This window comes from Phaenicophaeus curvirostris, chromosome 9, assembly GCF_032191515.1.
Source record: "Phaenicophaeus curvirostris isolate KB17595 chromosome 9, BPBGC_Pcur_1.0, whole genome shotgun sequence".
Classification (NCBI taxonomy): Eukaryota; Metazoa; Chordata; class Aves; order Cuculiformes; family Cuculidae; genus Phaenicophaeus; species Phaenicophaeus curvirostris.
The window spans coordinates 35276459-35298130 of NC_091400.1; the positions used below are offsets into that span (position 1 = coordinate 35276459).

At 42.8% G+C, this 21672-nt stretch overlaps 1 long non-coding RNA gene across 1 annotated transcript; it reads right to left on the reverse strand.

Annotated features, from left to right (window-relative positions):
- Positions 1–13618: 13618 nt before the first annotated feature.
- LOC138723917 (uncharacterized) lies at positions 13619–21511 on the reverse strand. The gene is made up of 3 exons (XR_011337946.1): positions 21439–21511; positions 21204–21327; positions 13619–13783 (listed from the first exon to the last, which is right to left on the reverse strand). It is a non-coding gene; the product is annotated as an uncharacterized lncRNA (long non-coding RNA).
- Positions 21512–21672: the final 161 nt, after the last annotated feature.

Genomic DNA, 21672 nt, shown 5'->3' on the forward strand with positions numbered 1-21672 from the left:
TGCCCTCAGGGCATTCATCATTCAGAGGATCCTCGTCCTGGTAGAAATCCAACCTTTTCTGCACAGTTCATTTTCTGCATAGCTCATTTTCTGAACAGCAGGGGTTTTACAGCTGTTTCCCTCTTCCCAACCGTGCTCAGAGCACTCATCTTCTTCCATTTCTTGCCCAAGGCATATTTAGTGGCAGATAGGATTGGTTGGACTCGATGATCCAAGAGGTCTTTTCCAACATGGTGATTCTATTATTCTATGAAAACTACATTCTTTGAAAAACTTCCATCAGCGTCACCTTTTGCATTACTTTGAGGACCATAACTGCTCCTCAAACATAGTCTATTGGCTGCTTCTGCCCCTTCCCTAGGAGAACCAAGGTGGCAGCCAGGGAGCATCCAAGGAGTCACCTGCAAGCCCCACTAGCCAACCTTTGCTTTACTCATAGCTTATCCATATGCAGGCTAGAGGAACACCTAGCCCCGTAGGAAGGTTTACTCTCCAACACAGCCCAACAACTGTAAACCAAGGAATGTCTCAGATGCTAATGTAATAGGCACAATATAAAACACCAGGGTGAAAACCCACAACAAGAAGGAATGGAAAAGAAATAGAAGCAGAAGTTTGCATAGAAATAATGTTTTCCTTGTGTATGACAGATTTTGTGGTTTGTTGGGCTTAAGAAGGTGGCTCCGTTCTGAGAGAACCCTATACACAACTTTAATGAACAAACATACAATTAAGTTAGGGGGATTTCAGTTGATTGAAATTCACTGCTCAGCACTTCAGAGTGGGACTAAGAGAACTGCTTTGCTCACATTCATTACAGTGTTTTAAAAAATGGAGGTTTTTTTCTGCTATAACAAGACTTTAGTGTGGGAAGAAAAGCTTTGCCACCAGGGAAGAGTTCAAATGTGTAATAGCAACACCAGTTAGAGCCTGCACGTAATATGCAAGCAAAAACTAACTTCTTTCACAACTGTCAGCCAGTGTTAAGCCAGTCTTGTGCTTTGGGGAGAAGAAAGGCTTCAATCATGTCAAGGACAGGAGCAGCTCCCATTGAAGCACCTCAAGGAGACATCCTGCCAACAATGAAGAGCCCTTATAGTGCCTGACTCTTACCAACACATCCACACGGCTGAAGGGGGATGAATGCCATCAGGAATGGATCTATCAGGAGAAAGAAAAGGATAGTATCCAAATCTGCCTTAAATAAAACAGACAAAAACGTGCCTCCCTTGTGTCTCAAGTTTTTTTCCTAACTTCTTCTCTTATTAAAAAAAAAAATAGTTTAAGATTATCCCTTTTCTCTCTTCTTTCCTGAGCAGAGCAGCTTACCTTGCAGGGAGGAAAGGTTGTGTTCTACCAGGTACTTTTGTGCTGCATCAGGGAGGTGCCTTTCAGAGCACAGTATCTTGTATTGCACAACAACCTTCCTGGAAGGTTAGAACTTGCTGAAACGAGCCCAGAGAGTCACTCCTGTGGCATTCACCTAGAATAACCATACTCATCCATTCCAGGATACCCGGAGGAGAACTAGACAGCAGAGGCACACAATAACTATCTTCAAACTGATAAAGATTGCCCATTCTCTGTATCTGCAGTGGGTAGGGTAAGAGGTAACGGAGAGGTTAATACAAGGTTTTTAGTGGGGACGTAAATACAGAGAGAGCATCCAGGAAGATTACAAGACTTTGGCAACTGAGGTGATGCAAGAATCTCAGAGGCACGGCTTACCTGTAATCATTTTTTAATTTGGCTGGACTCATCAGCTACTGGAGATCCCCCCCAGCAATCTTTCTTCCGTAATGCTATAGTTCCAGTGTTTAAAATTTCCCAGACACAGGGAAATACTTACCCCGATGCAGAGCCACACCCCACCCAGAGGCTATTAGGTGGGACAGTTTCCTTGACACAGGAGGGAGGATTCAGCACTCAAGACATCTCAACCCCAAGGGCAAAGTTTGGTTTTTCATCTGCAGCAGCAGAGGATGCAGAGCAGGCGAGGAGAGGGCACTGCGATTAAAGCACGAAGGAAGAGGAGGCCCTCTAATCCTCCTCCCTTGAGAGACAAACCAGCAGCCTCTACAAGACCCCTACCTACACCCCTACAAAGATGCATGCGCTCCACCCCAACCCTCTTAGGATGAGGGTCTTGGACAAAGAAATCCTGGACAGAAGGGCATTCCCTACTCTTGCCTCTAACGTAGGAGGCAGCAGCTGGAGCTCTGGGGAAGGCAGCAGGTTCTCCCTCCCATCACACCTGAGCTCTCACTGTACAGGTAGGACAGATGGTCCTGGGCAGGGGTGGCACAGACCATATAGTCTGGTGCTGTGCCCTGAGCTGGCTGAGAACAGCCACACCTCAGGCTTGCATTTGCAAACACAAGTTGTTTGTGGAGGTATCAGGAGGTACATCAAGATGTACATAATAACAGCTCCTTTTTACTCCACATTTACTGATGTTTAATGGATTCATGCTACTACCACATTTTCAAGGCAATTTATAACCTTGGTTTGAAGGGCTCCAAGAATGAGACAGAAATGTACTGAACTACTGGGTAACCCTCAGTTCTTCTTCCCTGCTGATGCTCCATCACCCAGTTTTGCGTGTGTAGCCTGTGAGCAGTCAGGCACGCACAGCGGGGAGCTGCCCTTCTGATACTTGAAAATATGGTTTAGCTCTCCCCCACCAAGAATTTAAAATATATACAAAAATACACAGGCTCCTTCATTGAAGTAGTGAATCCCTTTGTAGATTAGCAAAGGAATTACTACGTCAGATGAGCAGATGTTTACAGAATGATTTGGGTACGTGACAGGAGAGGTGCAGACAGGGGACAAAGAAGCAGGGAGGTGGGGTGAGCAGCTTCTGACACTGAAGTATTGAGCAGGGGATGCTGTGAAGAGCTAAAAACACATCATCACAGAAAAATGTGTCCCAAGTGCTATATCCAGTCTTGGCTTCAGGAAAGGTCTTTGATTCTCTGGGACACCATAATGCTGTCTTTTTAATCTTCCTTTGCCTCTTCCTAATCCAAAGGTCTGAATGTAGGACACACCACATGATATATCTGCTTGGAAAGCAAGAATATGGGAGCAGATGTTTCCAGTCAATCAGTCCTCCTTCAAAACCAGCCCAAAGGCAACTTAGCATAGGCCTGCACGAGCAAGAGGGATAGATTAGCAGCTCAGAGCAGCTAGCTCGAGTCTCCAAGCATAGGTAGACACTGCAGTTGCCTCCTCACCCTTCTTTGCTAAAGCCAGCTCTGAGCCCACCATCAAAAATTATGATTTTCTCCTTGCAAAGAATACAAAAGCGTGCTTAGCTCTGAAGTGCAGGAAAAGTCAGGCTTGCCAGGAAGGACTGAAGCGTAGAGTCATAGCAAAATGTGGAAATAGGAGTGTGCTGGTGGACATCCCCATGGAACTACTGATTATTGCCTCCTCCCCAAGCAGGCTGCAGAGAACTTGCAGCAAGGTGCCTGTGAGGGATGATTTCAAAAGGTGTTTTCCCAGGCTGCTTGTTCTAACCACACAAGAACCCTTTCGATCACACTTGCTACAGAGTTTGTTATGAATCATAGGGTTCTAGCATCTTGCCACATTGCACTTTCAGGAAGATTCACACCTCTGCTGGAATATGACTGGTAATTACAGCTGTGACAACAGAGCCAAGGTACTAATGATATTAATGCAGTGACATTAATGTGACATTAATGCAGACTAGATCTTTTGTCACTATGATATGGAAAGACAGAATTAAAGTGGTGGTTGTATATAATAAATACTTCATCAGCCAGGAAAAAGTAAGGGGAAGAAAACAGGTCCCAAGAAGTATCAAGTCTATATGGCAATTATTTTCAAGGTATTACAAAGGGAAACAGTCCAGACTGTGCCCTTTTGAAATAGCTTATTGCACTTTTGAAGCACCAAATTGGAGTATCTCTCTGAAAGAAGAAAACAGAAAACTTTGCAAGATCTCAAAGAGGTACAGGAGAAACCAAGCAGTTAAGAAGAAATTCAGAAAACAAACTACTGAAGTGCAAATTGTGTATGATAATCACTTATATACAACCCATGACGTTAGAAGGCAGCCCTGGAAGAGACAAAGATAAAGAGGAGAGTGAGGTTTTTCAAGCTACAACCTCCAGAATAGCTTCTGTTCTGCACTACAGAATTCAGAGAGGGGCAAAATTTTATAGAGTCTTCATAGACTGAAGACAATGAGAGCTCGGGGGCAAATCAGGATGCTCCTTTTTCAATTTAATATTAGAACTAATTAATTGCTTCCCATCAAGCATTTCTGTGGATTATGTGGTTTCATAGGCTTAAAAGACCAGATTTGTTAAATTCTGAGTATTTAATAGCTGTTGTTGCACAGTTGGCCTACAGCTGTGAGCAAGTGTATTTTGAAGTAATTAGTCTGAAACATACCTGGGACTTGCCAAGTGAAATCAAAACAGTTGTTATTGAGAAAAATTTAGCTATACTCACCTATTTCTAACCTTGGCTTGAAAACTTAAGCACACCATTTGTTCTTTGACACTTGTACAGTTTTATGGCCACTCAATATTCCTGTTAAGATACAGATTGCCGTTGCTACAATACCAATGGTGATGTACTGGTGACTTACCACAGGAAAGGGAGCTTTCTTCATATCAGCCACAATTAGCCAAGCCAATAGTCTTCATTGAGATAAAACTTAATCAGGCAGCCACATTATTACTCCACACAATCATTTATTACTCCACACAATCATTGATCCGACAGAAAAGGTGATCACCTGTGTCAGGTATCACTTCTGCGACCTTCTCAAATAATCCACCTATCTCAGTGGGTCACAGGGACATCAAAACCCTTGTAGAAATGAGGACATGTCAACTGGCACAGTCTTCTTGGCCGCCTGCAACAGTGGAAAGCAACGGTAGCAAAGAAACAAAACACCTATATCACCTTTGAGGATTTTCCCCCCTATCTAGGCACTGCTACAGAAACTTCTGAAGCGTAGATATTTGGCTTTTGCAAGTCAGCACTGTGCCCACTCACCCTTGCATTAAATATTCAGTTTGATTTGTCTTAACAGAATATAAAAAGTCACACTAAGGAAACGTTATGTACCAAAACCCGAAGGTCAAAATTCATCTTCTTTAGCTAGTGTCTTCATAATGTAAGCCAGCCCTCCCTGGGGCCCACAGTATTGGGTGCTTGCTGCTTCCATCTGTTTTAACAGCATCCTTCATACCCAGCGATTTTTACCTAATTCTTTCCTCCTGCTTTCCTCATCAGGTAAGGGTGTGGCCTTCCAGATGAATTACAAGTATTCTCACCTGACTCCCATTCATTTGGGCAACCCAGGTGACTAATTGCTGCTCATGCAAGTCTTCCAAAGCCCCCCAGTGCCCTCAGAACAGGGATAGCTGAGTACAGCAACTAACATCCCTAAGCCAGAGTTAGGCTGCCCTTGAGAGAGGACGCTGGGGCTGCACCTCCAACAGAACGGTGTCAAGGGCTGAGATCACAGAATCACAGAATCACCAGGTTGGAAGAGACCCATGGGATCATCGAGTCCAACCATTCCTATCAATCACTAACCCATGTCCCTCAGCACCTCGTCCACCCATCCCTTAAACCCCTGCAGGGAAGGGACTCAACCCCCTCCCTGGGCAGCCTCTGCCAGGGACCAATGACCCTTTCTGAGAAAAATGTTTACCTAATGTTCATCCTAAACCTCCCCTGGTGGAGCTTGAGGCCATTCCCTCTTGTCCTGAGCATGCACTGTACCTAAAGTGTACTACAGTGGGGTACCTAAAGGACCTGTTCAGACTTCACTTACCATCCTACAGTGCAGGTGATGCTTTTTGCTGCTACAGGGAGTTGAACAGGACTAACGTTTTCACCCTGCAGATGTTTCATTGCTACAATCTCAGCGGGACTATCCCATCGTCTCAGACTGAGGGTCATGGTTAAAAGCAGCCTGCCACCTTTTCTAACGAGACCTCAGAGCAGTGTCTGCATTCAGGACGTGACCAGTCACATTCAGAGTGCTGTGCTGCAGCTTTTATGCTACAAATTGGGTGCAGCTCGCACGGAGCTAAGGTTCAGCCTTGCTGTCACGGCTTTTAGCAGCATCATGCCACACGGGATGCCGTCCAGCCAGAAGACGTGGCCTCCTCCCCAGCAGATGGGACAACATCAATATTCTGGCTGTCTTCAGGGAAATCTGCATTTGGCTATCAGCTCTCATTTGTTGTGGGCCCAGGCTAACAACAAGGTCCTCTCAATGTTTGATCGACATATCTAATAGATATAGACCCACGTTATAATATATAATCTATATAATAGATAAAGACATCACGCATGTTCCACAGCAACGAGCAGGAGGCTATGCATCCTACAGAAGATCTGAAAGCTGTGATGGGGCTGCTATTATCTTTAGTAACAAGTAGTTTTGCGATGCCATTTTTATAGGCACCAACAGCAACAAAACAGCCCTGGCCAACCCTGGCACAGAGCTAGAGGCTAGGAACCACAGGAGGATGCAAGCTGTAAAAGGAGCACAGAAATGCAGCTGAGGTGATATTGGTCAGTAAGGTAAATTGCCTTGCAGCGGCTGCCAAACCACTTGTTTTGCTGTTTGTGTGTTACGTCAATAGCGTTCACGTCCATGAGCTTTACAGAAACACCTCAATTTTCTTTTCCTGGACTCCATCTATTTTTCTTCTCTTTCTCTCTTACACACACTTAGATGCTTTGCCTCGTACTCAAATGACAGGAATAAATTATTATGTGGGATCTTCATGCACATCTTTAGACCCTACTGATTGTCTTAGCGATGGATGCAGCTAAACTTGAATTAGCTGCTAAACAGAAAAACAGACAAAAGCCTTATCCGAGGAACTGCAGCACTTGTGGACATTATGAACTGATTCCACAGAGAAGTTTCTTGTTTTCCTACGAGCATTACTATTTAGGCCTTCCTGCCTGATACGTTTGGAAACCTTGACTAAATATTTTTGGACAAACCAGGCTCTACAATGTCTTGTTCATCATCCCAGATACCTGACTTACTCAGTCGAACAACCTGACCGCGGTCACAGCTTTTTCATTGCTACAGGACTGATTTCTTTCAAAATGCTCTTGAACTTTCCATCCTGCTGTTCAACGGGACGTGAGCCCATGCTGCGCAGCGATGTGGACAGCAAGCTCTGCCACCCAAACTACAATTAGCCCTCTTAAAAGCAGGTTTGTGGCTGCACGGTTTTGTTACCCAAGTTAGCTTGTGTACCTCTATGCATGCCCTACGTGGTCCAGTCATGTTCACACACAGTCCTGGGAAAGAAAGGCAGGAGGTCAAAGTGGAGATGGAGACAAAGCCACTGCCAACGTTTCTCAGCATAAACCTGCTGCATCGGGGACCTCCAAGCGCACATGGGTTGCTGTTAATGTCATTGAGACAATGTCAGTGAAGTTTCATTAACATCATTGTAGGATCCAGCATCTGGCCACAAGAAAACCAATTAGTCGCCTACCAAGTTATCCAGCAGAAAACAAAGGCAGACTTCCAACGTTCAAACAGAAATGGTTTGTAAAAGAATTAGGCTACAAGTTCATGCATTTGGTGCCAAGTCTTCTCTATGTTCACCAGGTTTGCTATCAGTTGTGAGGAACAGAGGAAACGGAGGTTTGGCTTTCTAACAAAGAAACATCCCTCGAGAACTAAATAAAAAGAGAACACTTCCTATCAGCCAGCTAAACTGGGAATGCAGAGCTGGTCCTGAGAAACCTATATCCTTTCTCTAGGAAAAAAATGACACTGCTATACTTACTCTTCTTTGAAATATTACATCTTTCTGTATTTAATTTCAATAGTTTTTGATTGTAGACAACTCTGTTGAAATTACTATAATTGAAAACAATACAAAAGGAAACATGGAAGAATTACATGAAAGTGGTGTTGTCAATCAAAAGCACTTTCAGCGGCCATGAACGCCTCAGAGATCTTTCCATCATTTCCTCATGGAACCATTGTGAGCTTGATGCATTCAAACTGATTTTTCTTAACAATAGGGAAACTACCCAAGACAAAGAGCAATTATAGCAAAGAAATGACCTGAACCTACACCCATAACCAGTGAATTTGATGATTTTATTCCTTCCTCTCCACTGTCAGCAGGTGGGAAATTCAGCTCTGGAAGAATTAAAACCATGGCCAAAGTCTTGACTCCAGTTAAGTCGCTGACATGATTGCCATGACTGAAACAGGAGCTAATTTCACTGATTTCACCTTTTCCTCTTGTCTCATTCCTCTCCTATGTGCTGCCAGTAGGATTTTTGGTGAAAGCAGAAAGGTATCCCAATGCCTGCTTCCCTAGAAATAACGGCTTCCATGAAAGATAAATTAGTCCCAATATTCAAGATGCACCAGAAGAGTAGCTGTAGCCGTTTAGAAACTGTTTATTTCTAAGCATATCCTGCATTACCCAGATTCTCTGCGACTCACCGTCTTTTCCAGAGGATGTTTTGTCTAGATACAGGTTGCAGATGTTCAGGATGACCAGCAGTGCCCCCAGGGCACCCTGGCCTCACAGGAGCTCTCCGCACAGTTGTCCCCTCAGTGCGTATGCACGATGCACGCCCAGCACTGACCAGCCACGCAACATCTGCTGCCCACGCGCTGCACAGACAACCGACACATGCACAATGTCCCAGGACACTCAGGATGCATCAGCTCGGGGTGCCAGCTCCAGCGTGGGGGAAGGCCCAGATGTGCAGCACATGGACGGTAGAGCCAGCTCATCCCAAGGCTCCCTGGAGCCAGCCCTGACCCCGACCAAGCGCTGCAGAGACTCTCTCTGTGTGTGCATCTCTCTGCCTGGGGTATGTCAGACAAATGTTGCAGAACTACCTCTGTTTATGACAAAAAAAATGGCAGAAGAACAGCATGTTCTTTAAGCTCTTCCTTGAAAATGCACTACTGGCCCTTACTGGAGATGAGATATTGGGCTGGAAAGGCTTTTGCCAAACTTAGTAACTTTCTACTTCAAAAATACCAAAGTAGAATCCAATTTCTTTTGGGTTTGTGTCTGTATTAATGTTTGATATTCTTCCAAATAGATTGCAGGAATTAGAATCATAGAATCATAGAATAACCGGGTTGGAAGAGACCCACCGGGTCATCGAGTCCAACCATTCCTATCAAACACTAACCCATGTCCCTCAGCACCTCATCCACCCGTCCCTTAAACCCCTCCAGGGAAGGTGACTCAACCCCCTCCCTGGGCAGCCTCTGCCAGGGACCAATGACCCTTTCTGTGAAGAATTTTTTCCTAATGTTCAGCTTAAATGTCCCCTGGTGGAGCTTGAGGCCATTCCCTCTCGTCCTGTCCCCTGTCTCTTGGGAGAAGAGCCCAGCTCCCTCCTCTCTACAACCTCCTTTCAGGTAGTTATAGAGAGCTATAAGGTTTTTAAATTAACTTGCACTGAAGCTGGGTTTCTGTAAGGGATCTTTGTGTGTTTCACATAGAAAATGTTAACAGAAAACTACTCTATATTCCACAGAACAATATTTCTAAGCAGAGTTCTACAGGCAACGTCAATGGCATTTTGCTTACTCATAGGTAAGTTTGGAGTGGTAAAAGTAAGCCAGATCCAGGCTGGCCGGGCAAACGCTGGCAGAAACATGCCAAATACTGAGCAGAAGCTCACCCAAACAGGTCTGCAGGAATTAATTCAGTACTGATTAAAAACCATGGAAACTGAAATTGGAGAATTCCTGAAAAAGAAAGAAAATGGAGACTGGTGGTCAGCCGTTCTCGGTCGAGAAGCAGAGATAGGCTCCCTGTGTATGCACTGCCTGGAAAGATAGGACTGGAGGTTACAAGCGAGGAAACAAGCTGCAGACTTATCTGAGAGGATCTTGCAAGCAGCAGCCCCGTTCTCACTGCTGTGGGTACGATAGTGAACCTGAGGTAATGAGCCTGAGGTCCAAAATCAACAATAACGACCTAGTAAACACATACGCCGCAGAGTCCCACATTTAAATCAGGATCAGTTCCATCGTTCTTCAGCAATTACAGCTTTTCTACTTCAAAACAACCAATGCATTTAGCTGCTTGGTGGTAGCCACTGGTCATACTGCTGTGTGTGTGGAAAAGTATTCACAAACAACTTGGAAAAGGGGATAAATAGTAACACAGAAAGTCTAGTAATTAGGTTAAGTTATTTAAGTCAGTAAAGAGAAGAGTGGATTGTGAACAACTACAGGGGAACCTACAGGATTGAGTACAGGGAGTTAAAATGACACATCAAGTCCAATGTAAGGTGAAAAATAAGTAGAAAACCAACCCCAACTTCACAGATACAATGGTGAGGGAACACCCACCTATTTTGATTCAGGAGTGAGATTTTAGGGTTAGGTAGCGTGTCTAACAAACACATCAGCTTAGTGCACAATCATCAAAACCCAGAAATCATTCAGCATTCTTAAAAAAGTAGAGACTATCTTTATGCTGCTATCTAAATGCACATTTTGTCCAGAGCCGAGATATTTTTTTGAGCTCTTTTTTTTAATTAAAAAAGTAAAAATTGCATCTTTTGATAGATTTCAGTCCTCTGGCTTGTATTTTGGAGGTGTTGTATAAGCAAAACCAGCAAAAGTCATTAATTAAGCTGCTATTCTGGAGAATTATACCAAAACAGAAAAGTTGATCTATGTCAAAGTACCATTGTTTGGCAAGAGAAAAGCATCGACATATGATTTTTGTATTGCAGGAAGGTACTAAACTGCTCCAGCAAGTCAAATTTATAAGGTTTACTAAAATAATAATTGAATCTCTCTTGGGGCTGGACTGCTTCACCTCGCTTATAAGGTCTTAAACTGCTCATGGAACTGAGCAAGGTCCCACCCCTACCAGGGTTCCTTTTTGATTCTAATACTGGCAAGTAAACTCAGCCTATTCAAAAGTTTTCTACAGCTTCACAGAAGATCATGTGTTGCAAAATCCAGCACTAGCAAAAATCCCAAGCCTACTGCCAGAAAACACAGCAGCCTCACACTTTCTGTTACTAACCAGTAAACATAATAAAAAAAAACGGCCTAATAATTGCCATGAGAATAATTCCTTTCATCATCCAGGTTACTGATGAAGATACTGAGTGATGCCAACTCCAGAATCAACTCCTGGGGTATGTTACCCTTAAAGAACTGCTAGCTGGACATCTGGCCCATCATCACTACCCTTCAAGCCTGGCAGCTCAGACAACTTTCAGCCAATCCAGCTGTCTGTTCTTCAAGCCCCTACCTTCCACAGCTTCTGAAAGAGAATGCTGTAATAGATCCTGCCAAAAGCCTTTCTAGAGATCAAGGCAGTTTGTGTCAACCCTATAACCAGTTGTTTCATAAGAGAAGGCAGTGCAGCTCGTCAAGCGCAGTTCACTCTCAACAAATACATCTCTTGCTCTTAAAATATTTGGAAATGGAATCCAAGGGTCTCCAGTGGAATCCAGTTTTCCAGGGACTGATGTGAGGCTGAGCAACCAAACAGACTGTCTAGGCTGTTGTTACAGCACTACTGGCTGCCCAACGTTCCCAAGCACGTGAACGCTCACGTGAACCGTTTTGCTTTAACAGGGAGGCAGCTTTCAAATACATGCAGTTCACATTTCGTTAACACAGTTAACTTTTTCCTGCATGGGAATAACAGGAAAGCATTGCTCAAAAAGTTATCAATAGAATCTGTTTTAAGTTCACAATTTTATATATACAGCTGGAAGCAGTTTATGGATTATGCATTTTCAGCCCCAAGTGCAAAGCCAGTGGCTCATGAAGCACTCTCGCTGCTGACTAGATCATTCCCTGACCCACCTTCTCTTCTGCTGTCCTTAGAGAAGCCAATCTGCTGCACTAGTATGGGATCCACTTTTTACCTTTGTTGCAGGATGCACCACTGGAAAATGCACATTTCTCAAATGGGGAAAGATTGATACAGTATGAGGAATATTTTGAAACTTTGCAAAGAGGAATATTTCGAAGTGGAATATTTTGATTTAAGCTAAAGTACAGTTAAGTTAGGATCACATGTCAAATTCAGCAGCTCTGCTCTAGTTTAGCCAGCTCCCCCAGGCCTGTAAAACGCCTTCTCCCAGCTCAGCTACTTCACCCTTCAACATAGGTCGCAAGATCAAAGTATAAGGAACAAATGGAACAATTGTGTTACAACTTCAAGGTAAACCTAATTTGCAGTTAGGCTGCAAAAGTCAAGGAAGAGCTGAACACTTGGCTTCTGCATCACAGAACACTTGGCTTCAGTCACAGCTCAAGAGATGCAAGGACGTTCTCTAACGTGTGTGTAACCACACTGAGCGACCTGGGGCTGAGACGAACTGTAAAGCAGCACAGCACATTTCTACCAAGCCCTATGTCAAATATTCAATACTTATATGTTAGCACTTCTGGACTTCTTCTAATGTCCAGACACTAGCGACAGAATGAAACTCAGCACGGAGGAACAGACTATCCCTAATCTACCTAATCCAGGGTTTCACTCAGGGTCAGCCGCAGGAGCAGACAGTTCTCATGTCAGCCCTAATAACACAGCTCTTTCAGTCATAGAATCATAGAATCACCAGGTTGGAAAAGACCCACCAGATCATCGAGTCCAACCATTCCCATCAGTCACTAAACCACGTCCCTCAGCACCTCATCCACCTGTCCCTTAAACACCTCCAGGGATGCAGTCGGTTCATGTGCTGCAATATTAAGGTGAAAGAAGAGTTATCACATTATTGGGACTTGCTGTTCCAGAAGGAAAGGAAGCTACAGGTGAACCTCTAGCTAGCAGGTGTACAAGACATACAGGACCTGGACTATGAAGGAACCAGATAAAATTGAAAGAAAATAGAAAAAACCCCCACATACTCAGAAAAATCACCATATAATGAAAAGCCAGAATGCATGTAACATGTGCTGGAGGTTGCTTTTCTTCAGCATGGTTGGGACACTTGCTTCTGTCCTTACCTCTGTTGCTCACTACTGATTTAATGACCTCCTGCCAATTACTTACAAACCTCCACCTGAAACAAATAATTCACATGAATACTATGGCAGACCATAGCCCTGGATCCTTAAAGAAGGAGAACAGCCATCAAAAATACACCACCAGTCTAAATCCATACCCAGTAGACAGCCCTTCCTATTGTTCAGGTTTCTACAAGGCCTTCCAGAGACTGTGCATCTTTGGGGCATTGAGCCCTTCTATAGACACAAATTCCTACTTATTCTGCAATAAAAAAGCTCTCTTATTACAACACAATCTTTCTGTCAAGGATTTGTGAATAACTTTTACGTTTTACAGTGCTTGGTCTGTGAAGTATTAAGGGGAGGTGCTTTGCACCTGCTCGATCTTGTACTGAGCAAGTACTTTGGACAAAATACGTGTTCAGAATAAAAGACTTTAACTGACAGGCTTGTTATGGGTTTTGATAAATTTTCACAGTCCCAGGAAATATACTCCGCATCAGACACACATAGACACAACAGAACTGTAGCTCTTTGCATGGAAAAAAAATATCACCCTGTTTGGCTATTTTACTGGGAGTGGTTTTTTTTACAAATATCACCCACACGCCCTAAACAATGACTGTGCAAAACATGCTTTCCAGGATCCAACATTTCAGCAAAAACATTGTAAAGGTCCACTTTAATTCCATAGCTTTACAGGGGACTTTTCAGCACCTTGTACTTGTGGTTTCCTGCAGGACACGAGGCCAAAATCCATATGAATTCAATTACCTGGAATGAAAAAAAATACACGATAGTTTCAGCAGCGCATCGGTTATTATGTCATTGCTATTATGGAAGGGAAATGTGGAACTAAACACACCACACACCACGTGTGACCACGTCTCTAAAAGGGAATATTAACCAAGGTTCAATACAATGTCACTGACAGCAAATCGAAGGTCATTCCCATCAACAGTTATGTCAGAAGGTGGCACATCAAACAGCAAATGTGTCTCTGCAAGAGAAAACTCAGCTTAAAAGAAACTTATTCACCTTTCTAATCTCTTGAAGAGCACAGTAAACATAAAGAGAACAGTTAAGCATATATTTAATCAATGTTGTATGATGTCTGACTATTTGCAATGCTGTCTGAGTCAACAGAATATTCATTCTATTCACAAGCACTGCCCTAATCCTGTGATATTTCAGTATCCTAGGCACAGATAGGGCCCTGAAATAATGTAAAGGGTAGCTTTCAGAGCACTTCTTTCAGATGTTTAACGCATAGATGAAAAAGAGCAAGATGCTGTAACATTTAGAACAACATTTATTTACTAGAGCAGGATTGTTTTTCTGTTCCTAGTATTCACAACTGTTTGTCTTGTCAACGGCGAACATGCTGACACATTAAGCACAAAGAAATGTTGAAAAAGCAGCCCTAAAACACAGAAAAACCTATAAGATTTGATTAAACAAGAAATAAAACCTTTTCACTGAAAGAAATTGCTTATATTTGGTACTACAGTTGCATCATGGCATATACTACTAACTAGATTATTTTACCTATATGGCCCTTGCTCATTGTCCACTCACCTTTCCCACTCCTTCTAAATTCATGTCACATTTAGGACTAGCTTATTATTGCAAGACATCAACTGTTTGGTCTTAATTCTGTATAAAGAGATTTTGTCACCAATTAGGATAATTTGAAAAAATGATGAATTTTTTTCCCGAGATGCTAAAAGATGAAAACACACTCGAAAGGCCTTTCAAAAACATCGTTCTGTTTAATCTAGGACCACAAACTAAAACAGCAAAGGCACTGAGGTCATTTCATGCTCCATACACATTCTGTGCATTAAAACCGAAAACCAAACAGAACCCAAAGTCAACTTTTTCAGCTGCATGTTGACCTCACTTGGCATCCTCTCAAAATCAGCCCCATCCTACCGTCTACAGCAGTGGTGCACTACTTGCCAGAAAAATAATTTCAGCGCCCTCCTCTATCCCCAGCAATAAAAAAATAAAGAAATTCTGTGTTTTACTGCAGAAACCAACACAACTTGTATTTCACGAGCCCCCTCTACTGATTTTTCTGGAAATACCACTCTGGTTAAAGGGGAAATTTTGAGGGAACATGGCTAGACAGGGTTAATTCACTCCTCTTTCACTAGAGTTTTAAAGAAATGAGCTTCACTGAAAACAAGACCATTTTTAAAAGCGAACTGAAATTAGTTTCAATGCCTGGAACTATACAGGAAGAGAAAGCATTACGGACCAACTCCCTGGTGCTGCCACTGTTCCATCAAGCGTAAGTCAGAATATAAAAATAGGTTTTCAAAAGAAGGTCACCAAAACCAAAGGCTGGTTCCTTCATGAGACCTGATACCAAACTGCCATGTAACTTCGCAATTCCACATGCACTTTGACTATTTTACCGCTCCGGGACAGACAAGCAGAGCACCTACTGACAGCGCTTCTCCCTTACTTGGTTGGCATAGTGACGCAAGCAATTGCTGATGTTTTCCCATCACTATTTCTGAGGTCAGGTCTTTGTTCCTACAGTATAGGAACTAGAGCAAGCATTCTCAAAAAATCCCACGCCCATCTATTCAAGAAGCCAACTATGCACCTGATCTGCATAAATCACTGTTGGCCAGGTTCTAGCTAGGTCTATGCATTTGTTCTCTCCTGCATCGTGGGAGAGAGATTTGTAAAGCCAAGGGCTCATTACTATCAAATAAGAGAGAAAAAGCTCATCCTATATGAAGCTTCAGACATCAGAAATTTGATTCTGAATTCCCGTGACTTCCGTTTTTCACTAACATGTTTTTCCTTGGCCTCTACAGGTCACCACAAGGTGCTTCTGTAACTCAGTGATACACTTAGCCTACCCTCTTTTCTCACGTAACCTTCAAACTTCTCCTCCTGGGGTTCATTCTAAACAAACTAGCATGGAAATTAGTTGTGAAACTTTAAGCTCCGGATGTTCTCAAGACAGAAAACTTTACCCACTTTACCCACTATGATAGAAAGGGTTGGACTCGATGATCCGGTAGGTCTCTTCCAACCTGGTTGTTCTATGATTCTATGATTCTATGATCCTTCATAAGCATGCTGGCATTACCTCCAGATTCCAAAAACAGTCTTAGCATGTGCGAATTTGGATGTAAACCTCAACACAGTCCATATCACCATTGATATCACACTGTTTTGAAGAATAATTCTGTCTTCTTCCTGCTCAACATTTCTCAGGCTTTAAATTTAGTTGTGGCCTCAAGGCTGCCAAACAACTCAGTTTTACTTAAGGTGTCAAAATTCTGCACAACAGAAACATGTTAAAAAGTGCTAGTGTAAGAAAGGCTCCCTAAGGGATAATATTTTCAGAAGAAGAAACAACCAAAGGTCCAGAAGAGCATCATTCCTTCATATTAAAAATTTGCTTACGCACATGTTACAGAAATAACCCCTGAGACTACACATGATACTCCCAGCTCCACATCAAGAAATAGAACAGCTGCATTTAAATCACCATCAAACCATCTCTCACTGCAGAAGTGAATTTTTCTTAAAAGCTACTATGCTGCTTAGGTTATCCTGGTATCCAGGTCTGACTGAACAAAATTGCCAGGATTTCCAAAATACATAGTACAATTACAGTAGAATGCAGCAGCCGTTACTCGTAATGACTTTCATTATGTTGCGGGTTAGCTGACATTTCCTAGGCACGTCCTCTGGGAGTCCAGCCCATTCTGACCCTGCTAATTCCAGTTTAAATTCCTTGGATCCACGGCTGAATTTGAGTGTTGCCAGATTTGACTCTTGGCCCTGAAGTGCAGTCCCCAGACTTCTACTCTGCAGTGGGAGTTTTGTGTAGGACAGAAGTTATCAGCCTACCAGCTTGCCTAGGGAACAGACAAATGCCTTGACACCCACGACTTTACAGTAAGCATTTCTAGTAATGTCAGCAGGGAAGGTCACACTAATATCGCATTTGCAGAGGAATATTACGCGTGTGTTTTTCCATGTGTCCATAGAACAATAACAGCACTTGAATTGCCACTTTATGTTGCATCAAATACATGCAAAACAAGGAAACCCCTGGAATATTTGTTTAGAGAGGTCCAACATCTGAAAATATAACATGTCCTACCCTATTGCCTCTGCATAGAAACATACGTTTCCATACATACGCTGTCTGAAAACAGCATCAAACAATTTAGCATCAGTATTTCTAACTCTTTATACTGTTCTGTATCCTTTTTACCACAAATGTACACATTAATCAGTATAATTGCAGTGCACTGTAATTATACTGATTAATGTGTACATTTGTGGTAAAATGCATGCAGAAAAGTACACTGAGTCTCCATATTTGATAGAAAATGTTTGTTTCAGTGCTGCCAACTCTCATGATTTTGTTGGGATGAGGATTAATGAGGTAATTACAATAGTGGTGGATTCCCACTGTTCATTAAAAGAAAACTCAAAAGATATCAGTCTTGTGAACAGAAAGAAAAAAATGATTACCCACCAGTATCACCACAACCTTGAAGCATCCTGGACAGGCTATTGACAGCCAGTGGTCTACAGTTACCGGGGCTGGTCTCCCCTCAGCCTCCTCTTCTCCAGGCTAAACACCCCCAGCTCTCTCAGCCGCTCCTCATCAGGCCTGTTCTCCAGCCCCCTCACCAGCTTCGTTGCTCTTCTCTGGACTCGCTCCAGAGCCTCAACATCACTCTTGTGGTGAGGGGCCCAGAACTGACCCCAGGATTCGAGGAGCGGTCTCACCAGTGCCGAGTCCAGAGGGAGAAGAACCTCCCTGGACCTGCTGGTCACGCCGTTTCTGATCCAAGCCAAGATGCCATTGGCCTTCTTGGCCACCTGGGCCACTGCTGGCTCATGTTCAGTCGCTGTCAACCAACACCCCCAGGTCCCTCTCCTCCAGGCAGTTTCCAGCCAGGCTTCTCCTAGTCTGTAGCTGCTCAGGGTTGTTGTGCCCCAAGTGCAGGACCCGGCATTTGGCCTTGTTAAACCTCATCCCACTGGTCTCAGCCCATGGATCCAGCCTGTTCAGATCCCTTTGGAGCCTCCCGACCCTCCAGCAGATCGACACTTCCACCCAGCTTAGTGTCGTCCACAAACTCATTTTCTCTCTTGATTTCATACCACACAATATACTCTTTCCTGTTGCTTTAATTAAGTGCAGCAAATTATTTCACAGACACATTACTAAAAGTTAATTTTATTGATTGTGGTTTTGACCCCATCAGAATAGATTGCGTAGTTGCTTCACAAGAATTATTTTTCACAAAATGCCCTTCATTGATGTTAATTGCATTGTCTCAAATCTTTCACTGATTGTACCTGGCTGTATCTTCCCAATGTTCAGCCTCAGACTCGATGTGAAGCCAACCAGCCTATATTGGCCTGTTTGCCTTTTTAAATATTGATTTTTCTTTCTTCTCCAAAACTTTTCTAGCACAACAAAACTAAACAGAAATCAGTTCTAGCAATTAAATTTCCTTTAAATTTGCAGAGAGCTTTGTAATTCTAGGCAATGAAGTTTAAATCTGTCACTTCTTTAAAATATTTTCTCCAAATAATACCAATAACTTCCTCCTGAAAATCTATTTATTGATAAACTTTCCATGTAAAAAGGTATGGATAAATTTTAAATAGATGAAGATGCTATGTAAACAGGAAAAAGTAAATATATCTTGCCAGACTGGTTAAATACAGCACCATAGCAAAGAGGTGAGAACAGAATATAAGGTAAACATTACATTGTAAATGTAATTCCATTTGTATAGTTCCCATTTTTATATATGGACTTTTGAATTCTCACATTAAGTGTCAGAGATGTCCTTAAGTAAGAAAATACAGCATACTTTATTGCCAGGAGAGAGTCCATGTGGAAGATTTGGGGCATAAGTTTTTAAGGTTTTCCTTCACCTCTCTGACCTTAACCAGTCCTGGAAATAACTGCTGTGCTAACCTCGTTCATACACATATTTCACCTACACACCTCAGCAAGGTATTTTATGTAAATTGCTATCACTTCAATCCTGATTTCCTTAGCCAATATTATATTCTTTTTTAGGTAATAAGGGATGAAATATCTCAAAAGACTCAGTTCCTCTGCAGAGCTCGACGCTCAAGTCTGTTTTATTTCTCCACAGACACGGTTCCCACCTAGTGTGATGTGTTGTGGCTGCACTATGTTCAGTACAAAAAAAAAAGGTAGGAAGATGTTTATTAGTCATTTTTTTGCTTTTACTCATATCTTGGCCTTTTTATTTGCTGCAGGTTTGCGTGCTGATGTACAATCCAGTGACTTACAGCTTCCACATGGGTGGAAGTCTGGGTACCCATCAAGTACCTCAATCAGGAACTCTTATCACCTTCAGCTGGAGAGGGTTCCTCTGCTGATACCTGTGAACTTATTTACAGAACCGCAGCGTATCCTGCAGCACAGGGGCTCATGATGATGGCTACTTGCATCACCGCCTCACTTCTAAATTAGAGTGACCACAGTGAGTCGTTACTCTGGCTCCGGAAACTCAGCTGACAATACCAGCCACAAAATAAGAAAAGCTGCATTTAAAAGGTAGGAGTTTCAGGCTTAAATGCAAGCTGGAAAAAAATCCCCCCCTCCCTTGTAACTCTCTTCCTGCTGCATTGCTAAGGCTTGCTAGAAAAAAAAATGTGACTTTGCTCTGTGGCTTGAAAGTAAATAAATTAATGAATAGATAAGTAAAATAACAACTTATTTAAAAACTGAATGTAAAGAAAAGCTCACAACTTTGTCCATTTACAAAGCACGTGTTATTAAATAATTGTCCCTGCACCTCACGCGTGACACTTGAAGCCTCGGGGACATCTGTTTGATGTCAGCAAGCTTTGCAACTGCCTGCACAGTAATTTGTTTCGAGCTGTCCTATATTATGTGGCTTCTCTTGGGGATGTATTTTTACACAAATAGCACCAGCAAAGGGAACGCGTGTCAGAAATCAGGTTGCGTTACAATGTGAAGCGAAGGACGGTGGTGACTCAGAGGACCGAGGTGGAGGGACAGCTGGGGCTGTAGAATCCAACTCACCCAGCACACCAACTGCTTTTCTTACAGCCTGCAAGGTGGAGATGTTGAAGGCAGCCAAGGGACTGCAGCATGGAGAGATCTAAATGTTTTTTACTGTAACTGAATTCTTGTGGCAGTTTTTCAGTGTGAACTTGGAGTCTAACAGGGCGCTCATGGACAGAGCATCAGACCGATGTGCAACTTATCCTTTCTTTCTGCATGTAGCATATAGAGAGCACATACATTTCTTCCACTACTATGATCTTATTACTTATTACTCCTGGCCAGTGAGAAATACAACTTGCTTGGAAATATCATAGAGATTGGGGTTTTCTCCAGAAACACGCAGGCAAAGCTGCTTGAAGCTACTATGTACACACCTGGCAATTTTGGCAAGGCTCTGGGTAGGATGAGTTTTAGACTCTGACCAGACTAGACTGGAAGCTCAAGAGTTAAATAAGTGCAAGCAACTAAAATACATCTGCATATACAGCTGCAGCTCTCTTGTAAAGCTTATGTGGATGCCTGTGTCAGTCCCAAGAGGATTGCTTGGACTTATCGTGGGTGTACTTCTTTGCATCATGTTTTGAACGCTGACTTTGCAAAAGAAAAAGTTGCTTTGTTTATTTGTACATCATTGTTATGTTTATAAAATGACCCTGTAGCTTTCTATTAAAAAATGAAAAACTTGCTAAACTTTATGGCAGGGAAGAGGAAATGAGAGGAACAGCCTCAGAGCAATGCAAAAACAAGAGCAGGACACTGCTTGCTTTTAATAAACCCACTCATTTGACCGTCTGACCACTCCTTTTATGGAGAAAAATGAGTTTTTTCCCATGACTGCTTTTGTAACTGCTCAAAAATAGTCTTCAGTTTTATCTTGTAAGTTGCTTATAAACACCGAGTCCAAAATGCAATTCTTTTAACCAAAAAATCCCCTCCATAAAAATAAGGTGTTGTGACTACTACCACATTTTATTGTAATTATATTAATGGTCATCTGATTATATAAAACAAAAAAAACCCCAAACATTTTTCTAACTACTAAAGCAATGGAAACCCTAGAGGTTCCTGGGCTGGTTAGTGCATAGACACTGTGCTGTGCTGATTACTTTTAATAGGACTTGCCTGCTCTCCTGCTGTCCTGTGGTGACATCTTCTGGGCCCTCCTCAGACTGCACAAAACCCACATCCAGCCACTCTGGTGGAGGACAAATCAGGAACCCTCCAAATTCTGGCCATAAGGAGACTCCTAAACCAGGAAAAAGAAGTAATCTTACTTTTCCGTTTTTCCAGCTTTCTTGGCCAGCCAAAACCCCACTCAGCAAACCAAACCCCACCCTGTTCCCAAGATCTGACTCACGCCACTGTTTTTATTTTGTAGTGCTACTGATCCATGGCAAAGAGGGGCTCAGAATTAAGGTGTGGGATGTAAGCCACCCCTCAGCTTCCCAATACGAAGCATCTTGAACCTCGCTGCTTTCTCCAAAGGCTACATCAGCTTCCAAAACTGGCTGCATCATCCTAAAGCCTTTTGCTTTTTTCTTTTTCAGGCAGGACAGGAATGCCTTGGCCGTGCATTTTCATTGTGGAACTG